Source organism: Gossypium raimondii, chromosome 4 (assembly GCF_025698545.1).
Source record: "Gossypium raimondii isolate GPD5lz chromosome 4, ASM2569854v1, whole genome shotgun sequence".
In the NCBI taxonomy this organism is placed as follows: domain Eukaryota; kingdom Viridiplantae; phylum Streptophyta; class Magnoliopsida; order Malvales; family Malvaceae; genus Gossypium; species Gossypium raimondii.
This window is the reverse complement of record NC_068568.1, coordinates 43,997,164-44,007,433: the sequence shown is the minus strand read 5'-3', so window position 1 is coordinate 44,007,433 and position 10,270 is coordinate 43,997,164.

The window sequence follows — 10,270 nt, the reverse complement described above, 5'->3', positions numbered from 1 at the left end:
TATCTTGGAAAGATAAGATTTGTCGTCTTCGATCTGCTCCACTACTGCTTAGGGAGATAAGATCTACAATCTTCAACCTTCTTCACTGCTGCTCAGAGAGACAAAGCTTGGTGGCTTAAATCTGCTTCCCACTATCTTGGAAAGATAAGATTCACCGTTTTCGATCTGCTCCATCACAATGCAGAAGGCAAGATCTGCTCTTTCACCGATCTTCTCGTGGAACATGACCTGTATAATGAACCTAACTATGCCTAATGATTAGGATGGCATGATCAAAATGCATCAAATGCTCCTAACTAGACATGTGTGAATTTTGTATGAATGTAAAATTTATTTTTCTGAGAATGATCCCTCTTAGGTTGTCATTACTCGAAGTTTATTAAGGCTTTGTGACTGACGTGCTACAACGCCTTCTTGCTTCACTGGCTTTTTTGAAGAAACATTTAGCCAGGCTGCCCTCCACTGTGAACCTCCAAGTTTAATCCATTGGGATGCAAAATTTGTACCCTCTTTCTTCTACTATGACCCAAGGGTAAAAATATCTGGTCTTTTCCCAATCCTCTGCTATCACAATTCAAAGATACAGAATACGAAACTCTTTGGTTTCCTACACCATTCCTAGGGTGTCATATCAAATGATCACGCACAAATGAAGGATTCTCTTCTCCAAAGAAACCCCTTCTTATTGTTTGGTGATTTAAACTTTGTCACCCATCTGACATCCTGTCATTTTATTTGATCAATGTTTTTGACAACAAAATCCAAAGAGATAGTCTTCATTTAGACTCTTCCTTCTCAGATTTCCAACCTTTAAACTTGGTGCGTTCTAAACAATAGTCCTATTTCAGGCTCCTGTATTATTTAGAAACTTCTAGAGTAATCTGCAAAACTTCCTTCGTGAAAGTTTTATTAGTCCATTAATCATTATTCTAATGCAACATGCTTGCAAAAAGGGTATAACAATGGATGAGAATACAATTGGTTCTGAGCATAGCTCGAAAGGAATAGATTATCAAAAATAATAAACAAGGATAGCAAAGAAATTGATTGGGAATGTGTATCTTGGAAAAGAATGAAGTATTCCAAGAATAACAAATTCAGTATGAATATTGGGTGCCCCAGATATCGCAGCTTGAACTTCTCTGTACAAACTTTTTAAAGATCCTTCTGAGTTTGACATGTGTTTAGGAGATCCACAGTACTCTGCTAATGCCCCAAGATGTTGCCTACCTTTTCCTGCTAATTCAGGTATAACAAGATCACCACATGCCCCAATCTGGTTAAACTTTGAGTTGCTCTAATCACCTCGTGCCCTATTCTGATCAATATTTGAGCCGCCCTTTTCCGGTTTTCAACTCAAATCCCCTTTGGTCTCAAAGTGCCCTTTGCGGGTTTTCACTTTGGCCTCTCCATTTTCTTTTCTTTTTTCTTTCACTTTCATTTTTTTTGTTTTTGTTTTTGTTTTTTTTTTGAATCTGAACTCATAGGATTAGACAAGTCCTCGTTATCCCTTTCGATCAGAACCAATGTAAGATCTTCTTTGTGATCAAATTTCTTTCATAGAGCCTTTTGGGGCAAAATTTAACTATGACGAAAATTTTGGATCTTCCTCTTCAATTAGGATGAAATCCAACAACGGAGAAATGGTAACTTGACTTCGACAGGCTAAACCATGATGAGCCAAAGGAGAAGGCATTGCCCCGACAAAGAATTCTAAATGCATCGTTCATGATGTTAATCTTGAACATACTGTAAATTCTTGATATCGTATTGTTGTTCCGATTACAATGTCGGTGCTTACTCAAGCATATCCTGATATGACCATATGAAGATATCTTTGAACTCTTTGAAGTAACTCAACAAGGTCATGCTTCATTTCTTCGGTTATGCACGCTATCTTAAGGTCACAATCTCCATTGTCCCCTCATGAAGTAAGATTTCATTCCTGTTCTACCATCCTCAACAAGTCTAAAAATAGGCTACAATCTATGTCATCTTTAAAGTCATGAGATCCCTCTAAACACAGATCTCACTCAAAAGAAACTTCTGAGCCCGTATCAGCATCACTCATGTCGTTGATATCTGGGGACCCATAGTAGGTACCAAAGAATATACAAAAGAATGTATGAATAATCATTTGTACAATTATGAATGAATAGAATAATATGGAAGAAGATTCGAAAGAATGAAAGTATAATTATTCGAAAAGAATGAAAGAATATTGGCTCTAAAAAAATGAATGCAAAGATGTATTTTATTAGAATAACGACGTTCAGACATGAGCCTATTTCATAAAGGAATTCTTATTGCCTCTAGGTTGAAGGCAACAAGTGTGTTTTGAACATTACTCTGAGTAATCTCTAAATACTACGGGTTTCTTCGCAGCCTAATTATTTAAAACACTCCCAAGTCTATAAGGGCAAAAATCGACAAGGTCTCTTCTTGATTGTTTCATCGTGAACACTTCTCAACACGCCTTCATATTCAATCATGATGGGTACTAGATGAACCATCTATCTTGACAATACCCATGTTGATGAATTTTTCAACTAGCTTTTGAAGGTAATGCAATTTTCTATAGAATGCCCGTAATGCCCGCATGATAATCACATTGTGCACTTGCATCATACCATTTGGGATACGGGGTCGTGGAGGCTTCACATGTAAAGCAAGAACAACATGCGCATTGAATAAGCTTTGATACTGACTCATTGTACGACATTGGAATTGGTGTGAACTGGAGCTTTTCAAGACTGCTTCACACCTAATTCTTGTATTGATGAACCTGTTGATTAGCAATCGATTTGCCGTGCGTATTCACGTTTGTGCACCTCATTTCCCTTTTCTTTTGAGGCTTGCCTTCGTTATTTCCTCCAAGATCAATCTTTCCGCTCCTTATGGCGCTTTCAATCATTTCACCATTCATGATTATGTTAGAAAAGCTTTTGTTGCACTCCCTAACATATGTGTGATGAATGGTGCCTTCAATGTGTTGACGAAAAGTATCGTCATCTCTCTTTCTAGTAGAGATGGCTGAACTTGGACAAAGAACCTCCTCCATCTCTGTATGCATCGCTGAAACTTTCACTAGGCTTCTTCTCCATGTTTTACAGAGTAATTCTATCAGTACCATGTCACCACATGACCTGCATCGCTTATAAACGCTCGTGCCAAATCTCTCCATGAGTTAATATGGGTACGGTTCAATCGATTGTACCACTTGGATGTCGCCCTACGAGGCTATCCCGAAGCAATGAATCAAGAGTTGGTCATTATTGACATAACGGTCATTCGTCTGCGAACATGGTAATATGAGCTTGAGGCTACTGGTTCCATTATATTTCTCAAACTCGCATTTTGAATTTGTAAGGAGCACTAAATCCTAACCAAGCTCAATTCTTTAGCGTCAATTCCATGGTAGCCCTCAAGATTTTCCATCGCTCTAAGTTTTTCCTCCACCACTTGTACTTTTCCTCTAGTGTTTTGGCAATTCATCATTCATTTTCTTTTCCTACCGCCTCATCGAAATCAGGGATAGCAGGATTAACAAAGTTGGCTTCGGGGTTAGAGCTTGATCCCGCCTGGAAATTTATTTGCGTTGCAACGTCACCTGGAGGATTAATGGTAACAGAGGACCTACGCGGGTATATCTCAACTTGTTGGGGTGTAAAGTCCGGAGGATAGACAAGTCCCTCATTGTCACCTTCTTCATTGTTGAGCACCAATCCCTTTCCTTTGTCAACTCCTCCAGCCAATAACTGAGTCAACTTAGCCATCATACTCCCTTGAGATTCCATTATCTTTTCCATCATCTTTTGTTGAATCTTTTCTAATTGTTCATTCATTTGCTCTTGCATTTCTTTCTGGAACTGTTCTAGCCTTTGGTCCATGTCTCTAGTTTTGGATCGAGTTCCGTAGCAGTGTTTGATAGCTTGATTGGTTTCCAGATTAACTGAGGAGTGATTTAGATTAATTAGAATCCCTTAATGTATTTATTAATGCATATGAAACAATGCAATGCATGAAATGAATGCAGAAAAGGCGTCAATTTGAATTCAATTCCATATAAGAAAACTTTACTAGAAATTAAATTCCTTTACATAAAATGAATTACAAATACGACTTTGCCCTAGTACCCAGAACCCTAATTTTTCTAAGTAACAAAGCTAATTCTTGCCCCCGATCCGATTCTAATTCATACTTCATACTCAAAGATGTCACTGATCGCTAAAATCAGACGTAATCGCCTACTTCTAACTGGACCACAGCTTCCTTCATAAGATGATCTCTGCTCCTAAGTTGACTCTGAAAGTGGTGGAGCTGTTCATTATTACTACTTTCGTTTGCTTTCAAGTGCTTGATCTGGATATCACAATTTTGCAGCACCGTTTCTAGCTCTTCCAAGGAATGCACTTGCTGTCCCCCTTTTGCTTAACTCGTGCAGCGACCCACTGCTCACTCATCCCTATTATACCTATCAGCTTCTTTGACAAGGTTGGTACATTTACCGCTCTCGAGTAAACTCTATCCACTTGAAACTTTGAACAACGTAGTAAAGCCATATACTCCTCTATCGTAGGCACTAAATCGACCTTCCCGAATGTAAAACAGCTGTAAGCAGGATTTGGACGAGGGCTTGAAACAAATGCTTGTTTACCTTTACATCAAGCAAATAAGGTAGATCCCCATAATTATCACAAAAGAGCTGTTTAACCTCATCACTCCACTGACTCCAGATTTCCTTCAATTCTTGCAAATTGTTTTGAGTTGCACTGATATGCGTAAAGTCCCATAACTCCGATACATGCCCATCACCAAACTATCACCCTTTTCTTGTCGCGTTGTTTCGCACCAAGTTCAACAAATAGTATTGTCCTCTACTTTATCAAGAAACCCGCTTTCCATGATAAGCCTTCTATCTAGCAACTGAATTTGAATTGACGCCTTTTATGATGAAATGAAATGTCATGTCATGCAAATAAAACACCAAAAGTCAGTATAACATAGAAACAAGATATAATCAAGAAATAATAAAAATCCCTAATTGGATATCTACTAGGGTTTAGTATGATTCTACCTAAGGTGGATTCCTAATGTTCATTATATGAAGTTTGGCTTCTAGAGTAAAGGTACCCGAACCAGCAGATTCCTCAGTCCTTACCCATTATAGGCTCATATGGACCGAGTTCAGTTCAGGGGAATACATTTCCCTATGGCTGCACGGAGATGAAAAATCTCACGAAGACATAGGTACGGATGTATCCCGAAAGCAATCCACTACCCTACACGGAGGTAAAAACCTCACGAAGGCATAGTTTCTCACTCCGACTTAAAAGGGTGAATTTGTTCAACTCATGAAATGCATAATGCAAACAATATTTAAACAAGAAGATAATGAATGCAAAAGGATGTTATGAGTTTTTTTAAAAAAATATTTCTCGACCATAAGACAAAAAAAAATTAATTAACTTTATGGCTCAACTCTCTTCTTTTTTTTAAAAAAAAGTCCCCAGCGGAGTCGCCAAGCTGTCGAAACCATTTTTTTGAAAACAAAAAATTTTTGGGTGCCGACTTTAAAAAATGAAAATTGGGAGTCGCCACCAATCTTTTATTAAGGTGTGATTGGGTCACCTAAAACGACTTTGGTCTACGAATTTTAGAAAAATGGGTTCGGAAGTCGGTTACGTATGAGGAAGGATTAGCACCCTCATTACGCCCAAAAATTGGTACCTAGTTAATTAATTAATGTCTTAAGGTCGAAAATTTTAAAAATTTAATCTTTAAAAACTTAAAACGTTGCATATTAAGACCCTTTTCAATTCAGAGAAGCAAAAAATGCCACACCCAATACGTTAGGGCACAACATTCTAATTTCCCCCAAAATGAATTAGGTCAGAATATTTATACAATAAAACTCTAAAAGAACATTCACTCATCCAAGATTTAAGAAATCACACCCAATACGTTAGGGCACGATCCCTTTAGAATCCCAAACTCGGAATATTTCCTTTACTTTAAAAGAACATCCACTTATCCAAGATTTAAGAAATCACACCCAATACGTTAGGGCACAATTCCTTTAGAATCTCAAACTCGGAATATTTCCTTCATGAATTTTTTTAAAAAAAATATTCATTTCGAGAAATCAATGCGTCACATCCAATACGTTAGGACACAACGTGTTGAATTCCCAATAATGAGTTTTTATTTTTTTGATTGAAGAGAAATGCTCGATTGTCGGATTTAACGAAGAAAATCGGAACCCAATACGTTAGGGCTCAATTCCCTTGAAAATCCTAAATACGAACATTATCTCAATTTTAAAAAATTTCTATCTTTAAATTTGAGTAAAAAAATGATGTAACGTGATTTTATACATACAAATGCTATAATAATAATAATAACAATAATAAATACATCATCGATATAAAAATAATATAAGCGAGATGAATAAACGAAATAATAAAAGGTAATCCATGACATGCAAAATATTAAATGTAAACACAATTATACAATGGATGGGATAGCAAACAAATAAATAAGGATCAAAAGACGATAATATACACATGAAAATTATGAAGATTAAAATATACATATAATTTACAAATAAAATTTTGGGTTATAGAATTTTATATATAAATACAATACATAATATACTTATGCAAATAAAGAAAAATATAATTATACGTATATATATAAAATAATAAAAAATAGGTATATTTTAAAAAGAAAAAGTGAGTATTTAATCATTAAAAAACGTAAATATATACATATAAATATGAAAATATTCATTAAAATATAGGAAAATATTCATTTTAAAAAATATATACATGTACATATAAAAGGAATATACATGGATAAAAAAATTAAATAATGAGTACATTATCAAAATTAATTTTAAAAAATAAATATACATATATATACATATATAAATGTGAGAAAATATAAGTTAAAAATATGTGCATAAAATATACATGTATAGATTTTAAAAAATAAAATAAAAAATGATTACGTTGTTAATTAATAAAATAAATGAAAAGAACAAAAAAAGAAAAGAAAAACTAAATTGAATTGCAATAAAAAACTGGGTAAATCCAGTAAATAAATAAAAGTAAAAGGATTAATTTGAACGCTAATTACATAGAGGGCTGGAAGGGAAATTTTCCCTTCTCCTCTAAAACGACGCCGTTCAACTTAGACCCAATTGAAATAAAAATAAATAAAAGGGTAAATTAAGAAAAATAAAAAAAAACTTAATTACGAAAACATTAAAAGGCGGAGGGGCTAAATAAAATAAATAAAATTCGCAGTGGTATCACCTTCTCTCCTTTTTTAAAATCATAAATAAGTAAAAAAAATAATCGAAAGAAAAAAATAGTAAGCCACCTTTAAAAAACTGCCAATCGTTCTCTTTTTTATTCCTCTTCCCTTTTTCTCCTTTTTCTTTACAATGAAGGGAGAGGCCTCTATTTATAGTTGAGCCTCCCCAAATCCAACGGTACAGATCAGTTATATCAACGGCTGAGATTAAAGGGTATCTCTAAGATTACAAAATCAAATCTTCTAAGATTGCATATCATATCAAAGATTATACATCATATCTAAGATTGCATATCATATCAAGATTGCATATCATATCTAGGATTGCATATCATATATAAGATTGCATATCCTCAAAAATTATGTTTCCATATGTGAGCCCGGGCTAAAATTGGGTATTACACTGACCATTGCTTCAACACTCCTCCTTAGTTAGCATGTTGCAAACTCTCATCTTATCTCTCAAATGTTGAAACTTTGCAACACTGAGTGCATTTGTCAAGATATCAGCAATTTGCTCTTCAGAACTGCAATGAACCAGTTTAATAACCTGAGCTTGTTCCATTTCTTGAACTGCATGGAGCTTGATATTGAAGTGCTTGGTCCTTCTATGAAAAACAGGATTCTTTGCAATAGGAACTGCAGATTGGTTATCACACATTATCTCAATTGCTTCATTTTGCTCATGGTTAATGTCTTTCAAAATTTTTCTAAGCCATATGGCTTGATTGACTGCTGCAGCAGCAGCCACATATTCTGCCTCTGCAGTCGATTGAGCCACTACTCCCTGCTTCTTTGAACTCCAGCAAATCATAGCAGAGCCTATGTTGAATGCATAACCCGTAGTGCTCTTCATATCATCTAAAGAACCTGCCCAATCACTGTCACAGTAGTGTAATACCTCGAAAATTTCTACAATAAGGAAAGTAAGATAATATCTCTAATATAGTAAAATAAGGAAATAAAGTGCTAAAAAGGGGTAATTTTGAGTTATGGCAATATTGGGAAGTATATTATAACATATTAATTCAAGAAAGGATTAAATCGTAAAAGTGAGAAAAGTGTTGTTACCCAAGAGTAAATACTCAAAAGTTGAGGGGTTAAAGTATAAATATGAAAAAGTTGAAGGACCAATAGTGTAAATATTTTAAGGGCGGAATAATCTAGAAACTAAGAAAAATGGATGGATTGGGACCAAATTGAAAAAGGTAAAGAAGTTTGAGGGACTAAATCACAATTTTACCAAATTAAGTGATGACTCAATGATGGAATTTTAAAAGATCATACAGGGCAAAATGGTCAATTAGAAGAGAGAGAAATCTAGAAGATAATGATGATGTTGGAGATATTTTAGATTAATAAGTAAATTAATATTAGTTTATTAATATTTTAATTTGATTTTTTTAAATGATATTATTTTATTATTATTAATTTATTTAGTATATATATGTGGAAAGAAGGATGAAAAGCATCCATCCCCACCATTTTTGCATGCATTAACGTGAGAAGAAGAGGAGAAGAAAGAAAGCTTTGTTTTCTTTACAATTTGGTCCTTTCACCAAAAATCTACCATTTTCACTTAGAAATCAAAGAAATTTCCATAGCCACCAAGAGAGAAAATTGACAAGGAGACTATGGGGAGCTAGAATATCAAGTTAGATTCAAGAAATAGAGGCTGGAGGAGAGAGAAAATCAAGTTAAATATTGAAGTCAATTGAGCAAGGTAAGAACATCATGATTTCAATATATTTTTGAGTTTGATATTATTAAAAAAAGTATGAGATTTATGTTAATGTAGAGTTTTATTATATAATGTTATATGTTCTTGATATGTTAGTGAAGAGAAAATAAGAGAAAGTGCTGAGAAATAGTGTAGAGAAGGAAAATAAGAGTGTTATAGACTTAGTAATCAACATTTTACACTAAAATAGTTTTGAAACAGCAGCAGTAGTCTGACTTTGAAAATCTACCAAAATCGTATAAATTGAATTATAGGATGAAAAAATATGAAATTAAATCTTATTGAGTCTATTTTCTCATAGAAGAAATTTTGTAAGCAATGGAATTGTAAATTATGAGATATTATAGGTTTTGTGAGATAAGGTCAGAATGATTTCGGGTTCCCCTGTACTGACTTTGGAAAATCATCAAAAATTGGAGAAAAATAATTAGAGGCTTAAATTTATATGTTTAAATCCTTACTGAGTCTATTTTTAGTATAAATAAATAGTAACATCATTCAAATTCTTTACGAGGAGATTGTCAATTTTTAGTGAAGAAGGGTCGGAACTGTCAGACAGCAGAACAGGGATGACTTTAAAGAATAAACTGTACTTATTGGCTAAACCAAAAATTTTGAAAATTTTATGATAAGAATATATGTGAGTCTAGTTTCAGAGAAAATTAATGGATCTTAATTTTGAATTCTTTAGCTCAAGATATAAATAATTTAGTGATTATGACTCAAGTGGACAGCTTTGAATGAATATATAAGTAATTGGTGAAATTATAGATAATGTTACCTATAAGCATGTTATATACATTAAGGATTTGGAATGGAGAGGAGGAGGAGGAAAATATATGATTATTCAATTAGCATGAGTTTTCATTAAAATGACCAATTTATATGTTTCAGGGACTAAATTGAACAAATGTGAAAATTCAAGGGTAAATTTGTAAAATGTCAAAAAGTGATCAAATTGCACGAAATGAATTTTTTTATTGTTTAAATTAGTAAATTGAAGGAAATATTAATTTAGATCAAGATTGGATGGAAATTGAGAAAATAGAAAATTTCCAAAATGTCCCTGGATTTTGGTATTTCTGCAATTTAGCTTGGTAAGTTCGTATGAACTATATTCTGTATAATTTTAATTAAAGTGAATGTTATTTGATGATGAATATTATATAGATATGTGTTTTATTATTGAAATTGAATTATTATTGGTAA